We start from the raw sequence: 23,210 nt of genomic DNA on the forward strand, positions 1-23,210 counted from the left end.
AAGCTCAATGCCCTCAACATCTGCAGTACAATACTGGACCTTCATGCATGGATTGAATTCCATCAACCTCATATCCTTGTTAAAACTGAAACCTGGTTAAGACCTGAAATTAAAGATGAAGAAATTATTTCTCTAGGTTACATCATTAGGAAAGACTGCACAGGTAAACAGGTTGGAGGCATGGTTATTATCTTTCAAGCCTCCTTCCAAATCCATGCCGACTCCCAACTATTCCAAAATACAGTAATGAAGAAATACTAGTAGCCAAACTCCACCTAAATAATCAGAAATTCATAGTCCTTGTAGCTCCCTGCATAACCCCTCCCCCAAAAATGCAAGACGGCTGAGAACATACTTAGCTGTTTATCATTTACTTTCAAGGAAGAAACCATCCTGCTCAGTGACCATAACATAGAATGGACCTCTAAGAAACCCATCTCTACTCATAATCTCTATCATTTTATTCTGTTGAGCCAACAACCAAGCTAATTTAACAAAGTATGCAAAAAAAAAAATCATACCAGATTGCAAACTTTCAACCAACCCTGAAAAAAATTAAGCTAGTTCAGCACTCACACAGACTCCCTCAATGATCAACTCCTACCTACATTAATAGAGAATACCACAAGCCCCCAGCCCCTATACTTCAACTCTGTGAGAAACTTAACTAAGTTTGATAAATACATATTTAATGATGCACTTAAACAATGTGACTATGAACCACTCAAATATCTGCCTCTAAATGAAGCTGTCATTTCAATAATTCCCTCTAAACCATACTAAACCAACAAGCCCCAATGAGACATGAAAGAGTGAAAATAAATTTTGCCCCATGGCTAACCAGTCAAACTAAACAGCTCATGAGAGACAGAGACAACACTGGAAACAATGGTGCACAGCTAGGACACAGTCCTACCTGAATGCATATCAGTGCCTCAGAAACCACACAAAGGCACAATTTCATTATGACAAAAATAATGGATTGAATTTAATAAAGCCTACATGGACTTACTTTTCATGTAGGCAAAATGGCACACTGCTTGCACAAAAGTAAGCAGGTGTATAATCCAGTAGACAGACCTGATCAGTGTGTACATGCATGCCAACTCAGAAGTATCTGTGACATGCAAATTATCGGATAAGCAGGTGAATTATATGCAAATGTGGGAGGTAGAGTGATCCAGGAAACAGATAGGGGATCCTGCAGACCCCATGTTGGTGCCAGCAGTCTACATGGAAATATTCTGTGTACAGGATATAAAAATATCAAATGGGGATGTAAAAGAGCAGGTAGATGGGCAGAAATAGCATATCAGAGACAGAAATGTGCAACACTACCCACAGTGTGTCCAAAACCATATGGAAATTAATGTAAAATAATTTTTATTTTTTTAATAATCTGGCTATGTTTGCATTGCATGTGGCAGTGTAAAAACATGCTTTTATAAAAAAAAGTGTAAAAACCAAAGTTATCAGTATGTGTCAGTAATGTATTATAGGAACCTATGTGGGGGATGTACAATGGTTGAATGGCTCTGCTGCTAAAGAGGCAGTGCCAGGAACCATGTTGTTTCCAGGTTGTGTGCATGGATCCCTGTGCAAATGAGCTGAGGTTACTAAATAGCACAAATCAAGGCAATAAGAGTATTGTAAACCCCAAAAAAACAAAAAGAATCTGAACAGGCTGAAGTAAAAATAGTTTAATGCATTCCAAGTCACACCATAAACTTTAAAATTAACGAGAAATCCAAATGTTGTAAGAGCTTTTATTTGGCTATGCCAAACTTCCTCTGACAAAGGACTGTCATTTCCTGTTGTTTAAATAGCTGCAAGACGGCTCACTACATTGTTACATCAATCAATTTCCCTCTAATGCAAAATAAGCCCCTGAATGGATAAATGAACATGTAAAATATAAAATGTATCGTAAAACATTTGTTAAAAAATATTACGTTCTATTTGTAAACAGTAATTTTGTTGTTTTATTATTCTAATAAAATGACAGTGAGCTGCAATGTTGAGCGAGGAAGGCTGTTCAAAAAAAAATTGACTGAGAAAGACAATGATATCTTAATTACTGATGACTCCTGTTCCCCTTAAACTAGGGCCATTAACAGTCCTTAATGATGTACTTGGCAGGTGGAATGCATCATAGGTAGTCAATCACAAAGGCTGCACCTACAGCAGAGCACTATACTCTGCACTAGTGAAGTACAGATTTGGGACTTTTAACTGAAAAAATGCTGGGGGCTGCTGTAGGTCTGCTACATCTGTATGTGCTAGATGCTAAGGTCAATGCTGCTGTTGCTGCTGCTGACCATAGGCCTAGACTGAGTAAGGAGAAGAGTGTTCAGGCCCAGGCTAATGTTCCAGGGGCTACATGAGCTAGAGATTGTCAAGCACTACAGGGTGGACAAGGACATACTATAAGAATTCACTGAGCTCTGCCAACCTCATCTCAGACCCAGAGCTAACAGGGGTGAATGCATCATAGTGGAAACAAGTTATGTGTAACTCTTAGAATATTAGCTATGGGTATATTCCAAAAAACAACTGGGGACATGATGGTCTCACAGGCATCAGCATCCAGGGTACTCCACCAGTTCCTGGATGCCATGCTACCACATGCCAGTGAGCACATTTATTTTTCTCCTTACCCCTGAGGCGAAAGCCAGCAGTACGCAATACTGCCTTGATGTTGTGAGCCCTCTCCTCTGCAGCTGTTGTGAGAGAAGCACACTTTTATGCATACCAGTTTAGCAGACAGTCAAATTAGATATTGATGAAACAGAGGTAAAATTACTTACATACTTGTGGGGCATTCTCTGCTCGAGCTTCTTGGACTCAGGTGTCCAAGAGATCCCCCTTTCGTCTCTTCAGGTTGTCATGGTGGTGACGACACTGTTCGACTGTGGAGGGGAATACCAGTCACACTAGTGAATTCCCTTGTCATCTGGTCCCAGGCCTCCACCTTACACTCCAAACCCTGGAAACCTCCCTGCAGCAGCCAGTCATCATGATTTTTTACTAGGAGTCCAACCATGACCCTGGACTCCAGAATGTTCCAACACTGCACCCAAAAGAATGAACTCTCACCAATGCCTGCCATAGTACTCTTAAGAGATAGAATTCCAATGGATTCTGCTGTATTCCTGCCTATTGAGCTTAATATAGACTTTTTTCCACCCTTACATGCCATTGGGCAACATTTAAAAAAATAGTTTCGCTTAGCACCACGAAAACCAGTGCAGCTGAGCTGAGCAGTGTGAATACCCGCCAACCAGAGCCGAGCAGTACATAAACATTTTCAGTTCTTATTGTGTTTATGCAGTGCTTAGCAGGTCTTAGCAGGTCTTAGCAAAGCTTAGCAGAGTGCAGCAGGCCATAATTTAAAATAATTGGTATAATTTCTATTTCAGAAATTGATGCTTATTTTCCCTTCCATGTATTCAAACCCTGGACCTATTGCACATGATGCCATAACTCTACCCATTTAGCTACATGGATATGTGCAGTGCTGCTATACCTTTACATATACCTATGAGTTACCTATAAGCACTGCTGGGCATTCCAGGCCATGCAAACCTGCTCAGCTATGCTTAAACATGACATTTAAATAGATAATTAAATGCATCTGGTTTCACTTTTAGATGTCTGGCAAGTGTCTTGGTGCAGCTTAGCATCGCTGCACTCCACACCACAATGTGCAGACATGCTTTAAAAAAAAAAATAACATCGGAATAATACAATTGGACAGTGTAGGGATGTCTTACTCATCTGCGGACACAGTTAGCACTGCACTCACTACACTGATTCAATAACCGTGTTCCTCAGCTCTCCCTCAGCAGTACACCATGATTAATAGGCATGGTACACTGCTGAGAAGGAACCATGTACACAGGTATGGTTACAGTCCATGTAGGCTCTACACTGTGCCTGCATGGATTTTACTAAATCTTGGGAAAGTCTTCTCCGCAAATCAGACCACTCATACAGAGGACACCAAAAGATTTTGGCAAAATGTAATCAATCTCTCTAAACCAGGTATAGAACTCATATCCTTTCCCATCTGAAATCAGCAGGGACATTAAAGACAAATTCAACAAACACTTCATATGTAGTACTATACTTAACCAATAATAACCTATGTCCCCCCATCTACCACCCCCCAAGAGCCATAGCTTTACACCCTGACTCCACTTCACAGTCATCCAACAAATACCATAAAAATACATTAAAAACTGAAACACACGACACTAGCTCCTGGCAACCTGGCATACAAATACCTAAGTATAGCCAGTGACAAAATTTGCTAACCTGTGTTTGTCCTAATTAATAGATCCATTACTGAAAACTACATTCCAGCCCTATGGAAAGCTTCCTTCATAATCCCAATATGCACAAAGGTGGCGCATCCACCAAACTTTCAAACTATTGCCCTAGAGCAATCCTACCTACCCTCTCCAAAGTACTTGAAAATGCTTATATCAGCAACTTTTAGCCTTCTGCATGATAAACAATTACTTTGTCCTACATAACATGGCTTTCAATCCTACAACACCACCAAAATTCACTTACTACATTTCCTAGATACCATTAATCAAAGTGAAAACTCAGGTAATTTTTGTCTTCACTGTTTTCCTGAACTTAATAAAAGCCTTCAACACAGTCTCACATTAACTCCTCCTTTAAAGATAAAACCTTATAGGCCTCACAACTCCCTCAACCAGCTAAGTCCCCAGCTACCTAAACAATCATACTCAGTCTGCAAAATGGAATGACTCCTGATCCACATTCCGTCCAGTCACTACAGGAGTCTCCAAAGCTCCATACTTGGGCCAATACTTTTCAATATCTTCATTACTGCTGTGCACAAGGAATCAAAGCTCACCACCATAATGCAATATGTTGATGACTCAAGTTTAGTTTATTCAGCCCCAAACCTTCCCACCTTAGAAATCATCACACAGGAAGTTTTTGCCTCTGGCTAAATAAATCTCAGTTGCTCTTAAACCACAACAAAACCAAACTAATCCTATTCCTTCCCCAAAACATAAATCAAAATAACACTGAACTTAATATTATCTTCTCAGACACAAAAATGTCACCAGCACAACATTATTAGGAGTTATCATTGATAACAAGTTAAAATTTGATTTGTACCTTGATATTGCTACCAAAAAGAGACACTGCAAACTAGGCTCTCTTTATAGACCAAAACACCTGCTAAGTGATCATAGTAAAAAAATAGCTGCCACCTCCCTTCTTCTTCCTACCCTCCTGTATTCCCCAACAATATCCACAAATCTTAATTCTTCTATCAAAAACAAACTAGAAAGCACACACAATAAAATTAGCAAATTTGCCTGCAGCATCCCAAACCGTTCTCACCGCTGCAAGGCACTCAATAGCCTAAACTAGTGTAAACTTCCTCAACACATTACCCTCTCCCAGCTACTTGCAGCACATACAAAACTTCACCACCCACTTAAAACACTTTTGTTGTCAAGTCACATATGATGGTGTATAATAAACAGAACTTGAATATCCTGATAACTTAAAATAACTGTTGCTAAGAAATGAAATAATTATTGCGGTGACTCACTATTCTAAGTTGCCATCACCAAGGCATGGAACAAACTTCCAAACCACATCAGGCTTATAACCCTCAATCAATTCAAAACTGCCATAAAATGCCACCTGGCTACTAATAAACTATGAAACTATACCACATCTACCATTTGAAGTATGCAATTCTAACTGTCTGCTATTTGAAAACATGTATATCCTTAATCTGATATGCTTTGTAAGTAATGTTTGTTGACTGTTTGCTTTGAAATACTTTGCAAATAATATTTATTGACCGTTTTTTTCTTTTGAATTGTCAAAAATGTATTTATATCCTTGTTTTGGAGCTTTTGTCCCTGAGTGTCCTCTGAAAATGGGCATTTTAGTTCTCAGACAGACATTCCCGCTAAACTAAAGCAATAAAATAAATAAATAAATACATTTCTGTCTTTGTTAGAATTATATTTTTTGTGGACTCCTCTCTAAAAAATCTTTTATGGCTAGAGCTTTTCTGCCTGGGCCTCAGTTGTAATCTGTTTGCCTTGTACTAGACTTTCCAGTGAAAAAAAATAAATTACTAAATAAATAAATAAAATGTAATAACTAACCAACAAAATAAGATGCATATATAACAATGTTATAATACTGCTAGACTATGCTTTGCTATTGTGGCTTATATTTTCTCTGTGACCCATATACTTGCTTGCATGTGTGCTGCTACACTGAAGGTGATAGGTTTTACTTGGCTGAGATTATTGATTCAAAAAGCTGCTAAAATATAACACATTGATCAAGTATCACATATTGCAGAGAACCACTTAACTTTGTAAGACATTGACTTTCTGAAGTTCCATTGCTTTTCATAACAGCTGAAAAGCTGACCTAATTTTATCTCAGAATGGGGTGTATATTTGCTGAAAACATATTTTTTTCTTCATAGCAGAACCTATTAGATTTTTTATTTAAGAAATATGGCATGCAGTGAATAAATTGATTCGAAATAAGATAAAGAAGAAACCAAATTTGCAATAGGAATTAAAAAGCAGTTTTGCAGCTCTGGTAATACAATTGTGCTTTATTTATTCTAATTAAATTAGTTAAGTAATCAAACATTAACTAATTAATTAAGTAATTAAGTAATTACTTAATTATGTCATTTATCCACTCATATATTTATCTATTGCTCCCTTGGTTATCCCTACTTGGATCAAGCCTATTTTCAGAGAAGACTGGGTGGGGGGTGCACCCATACTGCATTAGTTAAGTACAGCTTTAGAGACAGAATTGTAAACTATAAGTAGTTAAATTAAAAATTTCATTTGAGTTAAAGCAGCAAATTATAGATTTAACAAAAGAAAACAGTGTGCATGCAATAAGTTTTTCTATCAACTAATCTAGTAAAGTTGAGAAATTTTCTTAAATCTAGAGAATTACAAGCTGATTCAGTGACTACAATTCATACAAACTAAGCATGATCCATTTAGCATCCATTGTATAAACAGCGGGGGGGGGATTCAATAAAGCCTACATGGATGGATTTTCCATCTAGGCATAGTGCACAGAGCTAATATGGATGGAATGCTCCGTGTGTTCCAGTAAACAGAGCAGATGGGCGTGCATGAGCTTGTGGACAAAGAAGTGTCCGTGGCATGCAAATCACTTCATAGTCAGGTAAAATGCATGCAAATGAGGTTGTTTTGTGATCCAGCAAGCAGATAGGTATTTGTATGGGACCCGTGTTGGTGATAGGGAGAGATATATGCAAAAATATGCCCTGTGAGTCCAAAAACTAATTTAAAATGATATAAAATAATTTTTTTTTTAATATCATACTACTTACTCTTGCAAGGTGCACAGCAGCACACAAACATGCTGTTATGCAAAAAAAAAAAAAAAAAAAAAACATATTAGAAATCTTAAAAAGTAAAAAGATGACATAAGTGAGAATAATGCATTATAGGACCCTGCATGCAGTATGTACAATGGTAGATATCTGTGGTGGCTAAGGAGGCAGGTCCTGGAATAGTGAAATCTCCAGGTTATGTGCAAGGAACTGTATGCAAATGAGCTAGGGTTACTGAATAGCAAAAATGGGCCACTGTGTCTGCAGATAAAACCCATGTTGCCCCAGAACCATGTTGGCGTCTGCAGAACAGCTATCTGACATCAAAAGGGGGTGTGTCATAATATGTTTAAGAGGATTGGAGCTCATCAGTGCCCATTTGCACTGTGCACTGCTAAGCTATGCAGGAGGTGTGTGTCCAGTGCTGCTAAGCTTTGTTTAGCTGTGGGGCACATGTTTTAGCTGGTTTAAGCTATGCTGAGCATGCCTATACATGTGGGTGTGTCCAGACTGCTGAACAGTGCTTACATCAGCTCCACGGGTTTGTGAGCTATGCTACAGTGCTTAGCAGAGAAGGAATTTAAAAAAAAAAAGAAAAAAAAAAAGAAATTATTGATAAGCCCTGTTCCACTGACACTGGGCCAGTCAAACCTTTCATTGATATACCTGAGAGGTGGAATGCATCATAGTTAGCCAATCACACAGGCTGCATCTGCAGCACACCACTATAAAGTATACATATTACCCTACAATCTGATTTTTCACCCATACTCTGCACCATTGGAGTACAGACTTGGGAATTTTAACTGACAGAATGCTAAGGCCTGCTGCTGCTCTACTACATCTGTATGTGCTAGAGGCTGATGCTTCTGCTGACAATAGGCCTAGACTGAGAAGGAGAAGAGTGTTCAGACCCAGGGTAACGTTCCAGTGGCTTCAAGAGCTGGAGATTGTAGAGTGCTACAGGGTGGACAGGGAAATACTACAAGAACTCACCCTCAACTCAGACCCAGAGCCAACAGAGGGGAACCCATCAGGGTGGAAACAAAGGAATGTGTAGCCCTTAGAATATTAGCTACAGGTACATTTCAAAGACCAACTGGGGACATGATGGGGGTCTCACAGGCATCTGTATCCAGGGTACCCCAACAGTTCCTGGCTGCCATGCAAGCACATGACAGTGAGTGCATTTATTTATCCCACATCTCTGAGGAGAGGGGCAGCAGTATGCATCTCTTCCATTGTGTAGCACATTAACCTGTGGTACTAGGTGCCATAGACTGCACTCATGTACTCATCAAAGCACCATCTGGTGAAGAGGGTAGAGTCTACGTCAACCACAAATGGTATCACTCTATCAACTGCCAGGTCATGTGCAATGCTCAGGGCATTATGATGAGTGTGTGCATTGGCAGCCCTGGCAGTTATCACAACTCTCATATCTGGCACTCATTAGAGCTGTACCAGATGTTTGCCAGGGGGGACATCCCAATATAAACATCTACTGAGGGATGCTGGCTACGCACTGGAACCTTGAATGATGACACCCATCAGAAATGCCCACATACCTACAGAAGAATGCCATGATGAGGCACATGCACAAACTAGGAACATCATAGAACATATGTTTGGGGTTCTCAAGTCATGGTTCCACTGCCTCGATATATCTGATGGAGACCTGCAGTACTCTCCATCCACATGTTCACAGATGTTCACAGTATGTGCCATGCTACAACAATATAATCCTGTGGAAACAGCTGCAACAGGATCATCACAGGGAAGGGACACACAGCCCCCCACCAATGCCAAGGTCTCCACAGCCACACCCACAGGGTGACTTGGAGGAGGATCCTCCTTAGCCTGCCCCTGTAGGCAGATGTAGGCATGCTCAGGATGCCCTGTCCTTGGCTAAGAGACAACCCATAGCACATTTATTTATTTATTTATTTATTAGCAGTTGGTTTACCAGGATAGTCCATTGGGCCAATAAGAACCCGTTTTCAATGGAGTCCTGGGGAGAAAAGCTCCAAAACAAAGGTTACAAAAGAGATTACATCATTTTTCAATTTACAATTACAATAATTTGTAAGTGAAAGACAAAGCTTTAAAACATTGGTAAACAAAAAGATTACAGTAGTTTACAATTGTGGAAATTTGAGGGTTCAAGATAAAGCAAAGATTAATCATTTACATAATATATTTGTGTTTTTTTTTTTTTTTTTTTTTTTTAAATGTTAAGGTTACATTAAATTATTGCTGCAGTACATATATAGTTTCTTGAGTGAAATAATAGAATAAAATAATTATAAGATGTCATTACAGTTGGCTTATTATTCGGTGTCTGGTAATATATGGTAAAGCTGCCCATAAGAAGTGAAGAACAGGCTAGGAGGGTTGGAGCAGGAGCATTCCCATGAGGATGTTAGATGTGAGTGCAGTGATTTTTTAAAAGTAGGGAGGTTGGTGGTGATACGGATGGAGGGAGGAAGGGAGTTCCATAGGCGTGCCAGGGCAAAGGACAGGAGGTTTTGTCCTGGAGAGTGATGGGGCTTGTACAGTTCTATTAGGTTTTGGTTATTAGATCTTAGGAGTCTTTGTGGCAGGTGCATTTTAAAGGTAGAGCTGAGAGAGGGACAGAGGGAGGGCTGAAAAATTAGTTTATGAGCAAAGGTAAGCTGAGTGTAGGAGAGATGGTTGGGAAGCTCTAGCCAGTTAAGTTTGTGGAGAGAGACACAGTGATGGGTAGATGATTTGTGGCTAGTTGAAAATTTGGCAACTTTATTATAACAAGAGGACAGTTTTGTTTTGAGAGAGGATTGTAGGTTTGTTAGCAGAGGGGCACCATAAAGGAGGGAAGGGATGAGAAATGTAGTAGCAAGAGTGAGCTTAGTAGATCTAGTGAGGAATCGATTGTGTCGATAGAGCATACCAAGTTTTTGGTGGGTTTTTTTATGTTTAGTTGTAGGTGGTTACTGAATTTAAGCTGGTCGTCAATCAGGACTCCTAGTAGTTTAGTTTCAGATACCAGTTCAAGAGGTGTGTTATTCTGACTAGTGATGGAAATTATTTTTCTATCAATGGTGTTGGTTTTAGAGGGGGTAAATACCATAAGTTTGGTTTTTGATGCATTGAGTGCTAGATGATTGTCCATCATCCACTGTTCTGTGGTAGAAAAGGCGTCTTGAGTCAGTTTTAAGAGAGCAGGGATGGATGTGGCTGAACAGATAATTGTGGAATCATCTGCATATTGAATAAGTTTAGCATGGGGTAATGAGTGGAAGAAATCATTTATAAATATATTGAAGAGGAGAGGACCCAAAATGGAACCTTGGGGGACGCCAGTGGGTGTGTTAAGGAAAGAGGAGATGGCTTTTCCACTTGACAGCTTGTTGCCTGTTGGAGAGATAGCTGGTGAACCAATTGAGAGAGGAAAGGGATAGGTTTAGGTTGGATAGTTTAGTTAGGAGAAGGTTATGAGAGATGGTATCAAAGGCCTTAGAGAGGTCAAGAAAGAGTGTAGATACAGTAGAGCCAGAATCTCTGGCTTTATTCACAGTTTCCAGGAAGGAAAGGAGGGCCGTCATGGTGCTGTGGCCGGGTCTGAATCCATGTTGTGTGGGAGTTAGTAAGTTATTATCTATGAGATAGGGAAGGAGTTGAAGATGAATACATTTCTCTAGAATTTTTGATATAGGAGAGAGAATGGCAATGGGACGAAAGTTAGTAATATTGTTATTATTGCCTCCTTTGTGCAGGGGAATGATGAATGCCCTTTTCCAGAGTTTGGGTACAAGCCCTTCCTGGATAGAACGATTGATTAGGATGCTGATGGGGAAGGCAATGGCTTCGGCTGCTATGCTGAGGAAGGATGAGGGAATGTTATCGGGAGCATTGGTGCATGGTTTTAGTTTTTGCAGGAGTTTTCTTATGGTAGAAGTAGGAATGGGTTTTAGGGAGAATGGTGGAAGTTGAGTGGTTGGAGATGTATGGGATGACAGGAGGGGGGATGCAGAAGCAGGGGGTGAGGTGTTATTAGAGAAGGATGTGGTTAGTTTGGTAATAGAGTCTATGAAAAAAGAGTTGAATTGGGTAGCTAGATCTATATCTAATGCGTTTGGGTCTGGGGTTGGGTTTTCTGCTGTGCCAGGTTTTAGGAGGGTAGTGATGCCTTTCCAGAATTTCTGAGGATTGGTTTTGTGGTTGTTTTGGAGTAAGGAGAAGTAATTCTGTCGATCTGCTGTGATAAGTTTTTGTGTTTTGAATTCAATAAGGGTGGTTGGAGTTTTGCATCTTTGGTACTGTGCCCAGGTTTTGTCTCTACGCATGACAGTTAGTGTGTTTTGTTAGCCATGGAGTTGTTTCGTATTCTATTGGTTTTATGGGGCAAGACTATCCAGTAGATGAAGGAAAATTGTATTGAAGTGTGCAACTGCATTGTCCAATGGTAGTGTTTTTAGTGAGTTCCAGTTTATTGATTTTAGGGAGTCTGAGAAGGTTATTGGGTTGAAGTTTTTAAGGTTCCGAGTGGTGATGTAATTATGAGTTACATGTAATGGAGATGGAAGTCGTCTAGTGAAAATAGGAAGGTGGTCGCTGAGGGAGTGAGGGAGAGTTCCACTATCAGTGTAGTAGTGGGGGTGAGAGACTAATATCCAGTCTAGGGTAGTGCCACTGGAGAAGTCTTTAGAGGGTCTGGTAGTCAGGTTGATTAGCTGAGAGTACTTATATAGGTTGATGTTTAGAGGGTGTGTAGGAGAATCAATGGAAGACCAATTGATATTTGTGTCTCCCATGAGAATGGTTTCATTACTGATATTGGTAGAAAGCCAAGATAGGATATCTTCAAGTATAGAGGTATTATCTCCAGGGGGGATGTAAAGTGAGGCTATGCAAATTTGTTTGTGTTTATTTAATTGAAACAGAGCTAGAACTAGTTCAGCATTGGAGAAGTGAGGAATGGGTTTGTTGTAGGGAGTAATGGAAAGGGTGGATGAGTAGAGTAGAGCTACCCCACCACCCTTTTTGTGGGCCCTGTCTTTTCTGATGATAGAGTAGTTTGGTGGCACTATTTCAATATCTTTCATGTGAGGTTTTAACCAGGTTTCAGAAATAGCTAAGATGTCAGGTTTGTTGTTAAGAAGCCAGGCGTGGAGATTGGGGATTTTGTTAACTACGCTTTGGGCATTTAGAGAAGCAAATAGGATGGATTTAGATGCAGGAGAAGTAGTGTTTGGGCCTGGGTTAGGGTGTATATCTCCAGATAGTAGTATGGTTGTTAGGTGTTGGATTATGCACTGACAACCTAGGTTCCTAGGGACTGACATCTCACTTCAACTCACATACATAGTAAAAGGGATGCCAGCCACACCACATAAACTGTGGTATATATTGGCTATGTACTGCATGCATCAGACAGAGTCAGCCCTGAAGCACTGTTATCTCAACTGCTGCATTCACAAGGCAAGTCACTCTTCTGTACAACAAATAAATGGGGTACTAGACTATGGTAGCAAATGTATGGACCTGCTGCATGTATGCAAGGGGATAGAGTGGGCTAGTGGGCTACCTGCAGAGAACTAACAGCTATGTGGGACAATAGGAACTCTCTGTCTAATACTGGCTGCCCCATATTATGCATTAGGCCATAAGGCAGCAAAACCCACTGCAGTATGTGAGGGAAATTCCAAACAGCGGGGTCATAGGACAGATGCATGACTGTCAATGCTAGAGTCCTGTACTCCCAACTCAGCCATATTCCCATACAACTGCAGTAATAGTATGTTTGCAAGGTTATAGCAGCAGACTGTACAATCCCCAGGCTGTCCCAAACAACCTGGTGACATATTCTATTTCCTCAAAATGCAGAGGTCAAAGTGTGTGTATGTATGTCTGTCTGCTGTTGATAGTGTCAGGAATTAAGCTTCAATTTCTGTGGCTGGTGTGCCTTAGTGGGCTAAGTACATTATCATGGTTGATGGTGTTCATGGTTCGAAGCTGGATGCACCTACAATTTTGCATGTGATTTACTCCTATGGTAGCAGTCAATGCCAGAGACAATGGAGGAACAGGGGCCACAGCTTTGGACATTACACATGCTCTGAGTAACCTAGAAGATGGCTAGTATAACAGCAGGTTGTAACAAGTCAGAGTAGCAGCAGGATGTAAAGGCCATCATGTAACTGTGTCAGTACTTACAAGTCAGTGGGCAACATGTAGTAGTATATTACCAAAAAAAAACACAACTGTCTGAGGAGCAGAGCAGATATATGGGGCAGAATGCTGGATATCCTGCAAAACATGTACAGTCAAAGGTGTAATGTCTGTAACCCTGTGTGTGGTGTTACATCATGCACCCCAGTAACAATATGCCTGCAATTACTTACAGCAGGAAATATGGACAGAGCCATGAACAGGAATGTGGTAAAGCCCCACATATAAGGAGAAGGATTAGCTAGTGGCCACACAAATGTAAAAAGTGCAGAGAATAACAGATTGTACAGTAGCATGGTTTCCCTGCAGTGTATGGAGTCAGTAAAGCAACTGTCTGTCATCAGTTCCTAATGTCAGTCTATAATGATTTGCCACTGATGTACCAGAAAATCACAATCCTATGCAAAATGTACCAGGTATATGATGCAAAACCCTGCACAGTCTATTACAATCTGTACACACCCTAGGTATGACTCAGATATTATGTGCAGCACACAGTTGTGCAATCTCTTACACATAAAAATATCAGGGAGGTGCTGGACTGTTGAATCAGGTGCAGCAGCCAATTGGCTGTAGCACACAAAACCCCAGACTGGACTACAGGTAGGTCTGGCCTGGAGTCACCTTGTAGGTACTGATGGTTACACTGGGCATGCTCCTACACTTAGCTAATTTTGGCCCATGTCTGATATACCTTATCTGCCTAAAGAACTGATATATGAATATATCTCTGTGCATACATACAAGTATGCATATGTATCTGCCTCTCCCTATCCCCCTCAAACATGATTACCTTTATTTATCAGTATGTGCCACACACACACAGCTCTATATTATCTATATCTATCTATCTATCTATCTATCTATCTATCTATCTATCTATCTATCTATCTATCTATCTATCTATCTATCTATCTGTCTGTCTATCTATCTATCTATCTATCTATCTATCTATCTATCTAGCTATCTATCTATCTAGCTATCTATCTATCTATCCATCCAGCCACATAAAGGTATAGAATGATGTAGTGCTGCAGCCAGTTGTACAACAAATGTAACCGGTGGCACATGCAAGTAGTACTGTGAGCTGTAGTGTGTAATAGTAGGTAGATATGGGTTCTAATCCCACATCAACCACTGTGTGTGTATAGATATGTACATATTTCCCATACAGCAGTCCAGACCTGCCTATCAGGCCTATGTCTGTGCAATGGTCAAGCATTTTATGGCCCTATGACTAGCATCCTCCACAACAGTGACCTCCCTGTCAACAGCTGCTGATGTCATGCACCTTAACAACACTGGCAGATACTCTTAGAACACCTAAGCTCCTTGGCGCATGCGATACATACGTAGTACTATAGTATATACTACTACATAGGTAAGGGTCCTAATCCCAAAAAGGGCAACTCTGTGAGTGAGTGTGTGTGTAAATATACCCCCTTATAGCAGTGTGTCTGTCTCACCTATCTGAGTGCAATGGTTATACATTTTCAGGCCCTGTCAACCCCATATTGGCCACCTTTACAGGGCCTGCTGATGTCATCCACCTTAACAGTACTGGCAGACACTCTAAGAACACATAAAATCTGTGGTGCATGCAATACATGTGTAGTACTATAGTATCTACCTTCTTGATCGATAGGGTATCTAATCTCAAAAAGGGCAACTCTGTGAGCGAGTGTGTGTGTGTGTGTGTGTGTGTGTGTGTGTGTGTGTGTGTGTGTGTGTGTGTGTGTGTGTGTGTGTGTGTGTGTGTGTGTGTGTGTGCACTTGTCTGTGTGTGTGCGTGTGTGTGTGTGTGTGTGTGTGTGTGTGTGTGTGTGTGTGTGTGTGTGTGTGTGTGTGTGTGTGTGTTTGTAAATATACCCCCTTGTAGCCCTGTGTCTGTCTTGCCAGTCTGTGTGCAATGGTTTTACCTCATTGACCTGCCTTTACAGGCCCTGCTGATGTCATCCATCTTAACAGCACTGGCAGACACTCTCAAAACACATAAGCTCCATGGCATGTGCAATAAGTCCGAAGCACTATAGTATATACTACTAGATAGGTAGGGTTCCTAATCCCAAAAAGGGCAAGTCTATGAGTGTGTGTGTGTATAAACATACCCACTTGCAGTAGTGTACCTGTCTTGCCTATCTGTGTGCAGTGATTATACATTTTCAGGTCCTGTGAACACCCCCATTGCTCTCCTTTACAGGGCCTGCTGATGTCATCCTCCTTAACAGCACTGACAGACACTCTCAGAGCACATAAACTCTGTGGTGCATGTGATAGGTGTGTAGTACTACAGTATACACTTACTTGATAGGTTGGGTATCTAATCTCAAAAAGGGCAACTCTGTGAGTGAGTGAGTGAGTGTGTGTGTGTGTGTGTGTGTGTGTGTGTGTGTGTGTGTGTGTGTGTGTGTGTGTGTGTGTGTGTGTGTGTGCGCGTGTGTGTAAATATACCCCCTTGTAGCAGTGTGTCTGTCTTGTCTATCCGTGTTCAATTGTTTTACATTTTCAGGCCCTGTCAACCTCCCATTGGCCTCCTTTACAGGGCCTACTGATGTCATCCACCTTAACAGCAATGGCAGACACTCTCAACACATGTAAGCTTTGTGGCGTATGCGATACATACATAGTACTGTAGTATATATTACTAGGTAAGTAGGGGTTCTAATCTCAAAAAGACCAACTGTGTGTGCAAATATACCCCCTTGCAACAGTTTGTCTGTCTCGCCTATCCATGTGCAATGGTTATACATTTTGTGACTCTTTCAACCTCTCCATTGTCCTCCTTTACAGAGCCTGCTGATATCATCCACCTTAACAGCACTGGCAGGCACTCATAGAGCACATAAACTCCATGGAACTTGTGATAAATCCGTAGTACTATAGCATATACTACTAGGTAGGTAGGGGTTCTAATCTCAAAAAGGGCAACTGTGTGTGTGTGTTTGTGTAAATATTTCTCCTTGCAGGAGTGTGCCTATGTGCATGCAATGGTTACACATTTTAAGGCCCCATGAGTAGCTGCTGTACCTAAATAGTTCACATCTACCTAGGCATAAATGCTACCTGCCACCACATACATTTGTTGGTACAGAACACCCAGGTGTCATGTATCAGGGGTAGCATGCCTTGTCACAGGGTATGCATGCAAGATTATGCTGTCCACCCCCATTGCCCCTGACACACTGTGCTATACATACGCACCTAGTTAACCATGCACATATACAGCCGTACCTTGCTGATGTCATGTTTCTGCTTTGCTAACATACCATCCTGACCCACTGTATTGACACCACATTTCCACAGCATAGCCACTCAGACCCCTGCAACAGAAACATACAAAGTTCTGAGAGACACCTGTCAGTCTACAACACCACTGCCAATCTAACATCATGCAACAAAGGTACAAACACTTTGATTTGTACTCATGAAACACACCAGCATACAGCACCTATCATGGCATAAAACAAACGCACTACAAAATGCCATGTAATGTACTATAGTCACCCTGTGCATCACACACAAATTTGAATGTCCCTGCATCGATGGTATGAATAGCAGAGATGTGGCACAAGTATCATCACATGAACAAGGTGTGGTGTGGGGGTGCCAGCGGCCTAGGCTGTGCCAAACAGTTGACATCGTATGCATGAGTCAGGAAGGGGTGATGGTCAGCTGGGCCACAGAGAGGAGCCGTGTGTGTCTGTTTGCGACCTGCATGTGACAGTGATGTATGAGTGTGTGCACGTAAACAATCAAGCCATGTGCTAGCCTTACATGTGGGTATATTGAACAACTGTGGACCATACATGGTAAAATGGACAGTTCACAGTGTCCGGCCATGAACATGGGAACTGGCTCTGCCCAGGAGTGGTACTGGTACCACCATGCCCAGGGTGAAATGCGGTACTAGTCGCTGACAGTGACTGGTGTCTGTTGGGCCAGTATCCCTCACAGGACCACAAAGGATCACGAGCCCATGTCCTGCCAAGTCATAGTGTGGACAGCAACCTCCCTTCTGTAGTGCTGTAGGTATAGCCACTATGGGAGCATGAGTGTGCATGTCCACATGGGCTCTCAGTGGATGTTGTTGCTGACCTATGGCCACTTGTCCAATTCCCTACTCACACCACATGTTCTAGCACAGACAATGTGCGGTCAAGGACTGACTCTCATCCCACCATCTGTCCACTACATCAGTGAAATGATGCATGGCATCACCAGTGTGGTGGAGGGAGCCACGGATGTCATCAGTGATGCATCCATGATCCTGAGCATCCATTTGTTGTTACTTTCAGAACATGCCTGAGCCATCATGATGGACCAAAACATGTGTCGAGTGATTCATGATGTGACACCTGTTACAAGTGGTGGATGGGCAGCAGCCCTCCTTCGAGCACCCCTTTCAATCTGCCTGTGAGGGACCTCACCAGCTCTCTAGCTATGGCTAGTGTCTGCACTCACTGAGGCCATTGTTACCACACTCTCCTGTTTGATGCTGCCACACTCTGACTGACCGATATCTATGGCCGCAGGGGACTGGGTATGTGTGGACATACTGCCTGTGAGTGGGGACAATGGGGGAGTAAGTGGGATGTCAACCCATGGGACAGAGTCAGCCCCCAACAACCCCACCTGTGCCTCACTATGGCCACCACCATCATCAGAGTCCAATGAGACACTGACATCGGGTTGAGATGGGGACAGACTCCAACCCCCATGGTCACCTGTGAAGAGGAAGACAAAATAAGGACATTACTACCTTCACTTTTTTGTATGGTGATCCACACACACACACACACACACACACACACACACACACACACACACACACACACACACACACACACGAGGTGCCACAATTGCGCTACACATACCACATCTTATTTCTGATCCCATGCACAACACACAAGCAGACTGCAACATACACAGACAAAACAGGCCAATTAAACCACATGCACTGCAGCTACGTCCGGTTAATGTTGGCAGTACTATACACATGTGAGATAAGTGAAATGTCAGTGTATGTGATAGACTTGCACCTAAAACACAGTGCACCCATCTTGAGCATACTATTGTCTCGTGTATAGCAGACTGCATAGACCTTCACAAAAATAAGTGCAAATATGTTACAGCTTCCGCACATACACTACTGTGATTACCGATTCAATACACTTTTTAACTCCTTTGAAAATGAACATACAAGTAGTGCACTCAGCAAAAGCTCCTTGTGGTCCTTCAGAGTGGTGCTAGCAGCAGAGAGATGAAAAAGAGTGACTGCTACTTGATATAAGTATTTTCTACTGCCTTTACTCTTGCAATTGCTTCTTCTTGCTGAAAAGCGAGTCTGAAACTGCTGTGTTACTTAGAAAAGCTTGTTTTTGCATTTTTTGCTACCTGCACTTGAAAATCATTTGTTGTTGTTTAATTTAATTGTAGAGGCTGCTCACTCAAGTGCGCTAGCCTGTGCATTTTACTGTGTTTCCTGCTATCTGCCTTAAAAAAGAAAAAAAAACAAAAAAAAATATCCTTCTTTCCCACCTTTTCTAACTAGAATAGTCCTGATTTCAAGTTTGCTGGAATCCAGACTTTAGTACAAGGTTCCTGTGTTGCCCATTTCCTTACTTGGATAGGAGGAAGCTTCTCTGTTCACCAGTGGGAGTGGGGAGCTTTGAGCAGCCTATCTGTCCCTGAAGGAGTGGTCTCAGCCCAGAAACAAGTTGTTTATTGGCCATTTTGGACATATTCCTAGTTCTTTCAAGTCCCCTGCTTAAAAACCCGCTTTAGCGCAAGTTTGCACAATCTTGCGCTCAGCGCAGCATTGGGCAGCTCTGCCTAAACAGGTTTAAACTATTACCGGCTCCATAAAGTCTACTCTTCACTTTTTCCCTTAGAACTGATCTAAATCTCAAATGAAGCACTCTATCTTCATTTCAAGCCTTGCACTTGCTCTGATAAGTAATCTTATAAGTAAATCAACAACAAACTTAAGCACTACACCCTCTTATACTCTTTTTAAGTACTTGACTCCCTATAGGTCCTTTCTGATCAGTCAAAAAGTAGTTCTTTATACTATCCTGACATGTCCAAAGGTCAGTTTCGGGTATACTCTCCAGTCCAGCTGGTGAATCTGGGAATCTTGAGGCAATGTTACAGCTGCCTTATGTACACAGACCACCCTCTCCTCCTCCCAACAAGCTCAAATATATGTGAGAGATGCAACTATATAGCCAAACTGGAGGCTGAGCTCTCTCAACCCAGGACTGGCACAGTCAGTCAGGAGGAGAAGGTAACCACACACACCACAAAGCCAGTCTCACATAGACTTATTGCAACAGCAAATCAAACACATAAACACACAAAAACATACTCAGAGGCTCTAAATAAAAACCTGCCCAAGCAGCAGAGACCTCCAAAGCAGACATCCAAGTAGCCGCTACCCCAAAACAATACCCTTGTATCACATATTTCACAAAGTCAGTGTGTCACACAGTCACAGCCCTTAAGGCTAAACACCACACCTAATACACTTGTAATAGGTGACTCTATTGTCAGACACACTGATGTCCCACTCACCAAGCTGAACAAGGAGAAGGTCACTGTAAGCTGCCTGTTGGGTGCCAGGATCCGCCACATAACACAAGCAGTCAAGCACTCAGGTCACTCCAAAGCAAGTACAAATATGACTCCGTCATTGTCCATGCTGGTGTGAATGACCTGAGACGTACCTCCCTGGACTACATGAAAAGAGACATAGAGGAGCTCTCTGATCATGTAGCCCAGGCCGGTATGACCCTGACCTTGAGTAGCATCTTACCCCCGCCAAGAATGATGCTACAGTACAAAGACAAAATGATCAATTTTAACAATTGGTTAAAGTATTGGTGTCATTCAAAGGGGATCCAGTGTCTGTCAGCCTGGGATGACACGCTTGACAAGCCACGTTGCTTCACTAGAGACGGCTTGCACCTGTCACCCCTGGGCTTTCGAATACTGACTAAGGCTCTTGCCACCCCCATAGTGTCTTTTTTAGGCAAGGCTCAAAAGACAAACCCATCTCCATAAACAACACAAGGAAAAAGAAACTAAGGGTAATGTTGCTCAACACCAGAAGTGTAAACCTCAAGATGCATGCACTCGAGGCTCTCCTCAGTATGGAGAATATCGATATCTGTGCAGTAACAGAAACCTGGTTCAAGGCTCCCGAGAGCACCCCAGCACTACCAGGTTATACCTCATACCATGCTTTTCGGCCCCAAAACTTGGACCGAGCCACAAAAGAAGGGGGAGTATCCATATTCATCAAAGATATCCACACCTCCAGGTTAGTGGCACTGCACAAAGCATCGGAGACCATCCATGTGCAACTAACAGTGGGTAAAACTGCCTTTCAGTTTGTAGCCTGCTACAGACCACCCTCCCGAACTCAGGAACCCCACTTGGCTTTCCTGAGAACACTGGAGAATATGAAGGTCTCTCCAAACACCATTATATTGGGTAACTTCAACTACCCAAACATAGACTGGGAGCACTACTCAAGTCCCAACACCCTCGCCCAATGGTTCCTAGAATTTATAAATTCAAATGCTATGGAACAACTGGTCACCACTACCACAAGAGGGGAAAACATATTGGACCTGATCATCACCAACATGGTGAATCTAAGTTCCATACCAGAGGTATACCCCTCTTTGGTAAGATCTGACCACAAACTAATCTCACTGGACATCGATATCCCATCCCCACCCACAGCAAATGAAATCACGGTGAAGAACTTCTCAAAAGCAGACTTCACACTTCTCAAAACCGAGGTGGAATCCTTCAAAGCCCTCGGGCCAGTGGAAAATACGACCCAAACCACAGAATCCTTTACAAACGCATTCTATGTACACCTACATGAATGCATGGATCATGCTATCCCAAATAAAACCAAGACTCACTCCTCCAAAGGCAGGAGATCTGTCTGGTGGACCCCAGCCATAAATAAGCTATACAACAGAAGGAGGTAGCTACTACATGATAGAGTAAAATCCAAAAAAGGGAAGGCATCTCTGATCAGTACTAGCAAAAAACTATGATCCCTCATAAAATCATCTAAAGCCAGCTTCAAAAGAAAAATTGCACAAGATGCTAAAGATAATCACAAGGCCTGCTTTAGTTATGTCAGGAACCTGGGTGGTAACTCCCAGATATGCTCGGAATTAGTGCAAAACGACAAAAAGTACACTGAACCCACAGGCATTGCCAACATCCTGGCAGACAGGTTCAGTGCAAACTCCCCCCCCTTCCCCCCCAAAAGAGCAATTGTCTGTCCCAACAGAGTGTAGCCTCCCTGACATCACAGATGCACAGGTGGGAGCTGCCCTCTTCAAAGTAAAAAACACAGCATCAATGGGACCGGACGGTGTCCCAGGCTGCATCTTACACGAGCTCCAAGAAGAACTGAACCCTCACATAAAATCACTGTTCAATCTCAGCCTTACTACAGGATATGTACCCAAGGAATGGCATACAGCAACAGTGGTCCCACTCCACAAAGGTGGTGTCACAACGGACCCCGGGAACTATTGCCATATAAGCCTGACTAGCCTGGTCTGCAAAGCTATGGAGCGTATCATCATGGAACTCATAAACAAAGACATTGGGAACCTCCAAACACTGGATCCTACCCAGTTCGGCTTTGTTAAGGGCAGATCTTGCCTCTTGAACCTGGTCAACTTCTTTGAAACAGTCACCAAAGCCATAGATGAAGGGAAGGTAGTCCACACAGCCTACCTGGACCTCGCAAAAGCCTTCGACACAATACCCCACTCGGGCATCATAAATAAGCTCACCAACTTAAATATCAACTCCTATGTCACAAGATGGATTGCAAACTGGCTCAGGGATAGAACCCACATGGTCAAAATTGCAGGTGCCTTGTCTGACTCTAAACCAGTTACAAGTGATGTCCCACAAGGCTCAGTCCTGGGACCTCTCTTGTTCTGTATATATTTCTCTGAGGTACAGGCTAACAAAGGAGGACTATTGCTGACCAAGTTCGCAGATGACTGCAAACTGGGTGCTATAATCGACTCGCCGACTGACACAAGCATCCTCCAAAGGGGTCTCACAGAGACAGATAACTGGTGCCAGAGCCATGGCCTAAAACTAAATGCCAAAAAGTGCATAGTCATCCCCTTTGGAAAAAACAAAGTGCCCACAAATTACCACATAGGTGGTAATCCATTAAGTATGAAAGAAGTAATTAGGGATTTGGGGACCCAAGTAGAGAGCAATCTCTCCTTCGACAATCACATTGCCAAAGTGGTTAGAAAGACCTTCTATATAGCCTACCTTATCACGAAAGGGTTCATATCTAGATCAAGAGAGGTCATTGTGCCCCTCTACTCATCACTTATCTGGCCCATAATTGAATACAATGCCCCATTTGGGATGTACCTTACACGACACCTGCAGCAACTGGAAAGACCCCAAAAGTACCTCAACAAGAGGATCAAGGGACTCAAACAGATGCCCTACTCAGTTAGGCTAAAGAAACTCCAGCTCTGCTCAGTTGCTTACCGCCTACTCAGAGGCAATCTGTGCCTGA

This window comes from Protopterus annectens, chromosome 5.part0 (genome assembly GCF_019279795.1).
Source record: "Protopterus annectens isolate FY-2018-M chromosome 5.part0, PAN1.0, whole genome shotgun sequence".
Taxonomy (NCBI): domain Eukaryota; kingdom Metazoa; phylum Chordata; order Ceratodontiformes; family Protopteridae; genus Protopterus; species Protopterus annectens.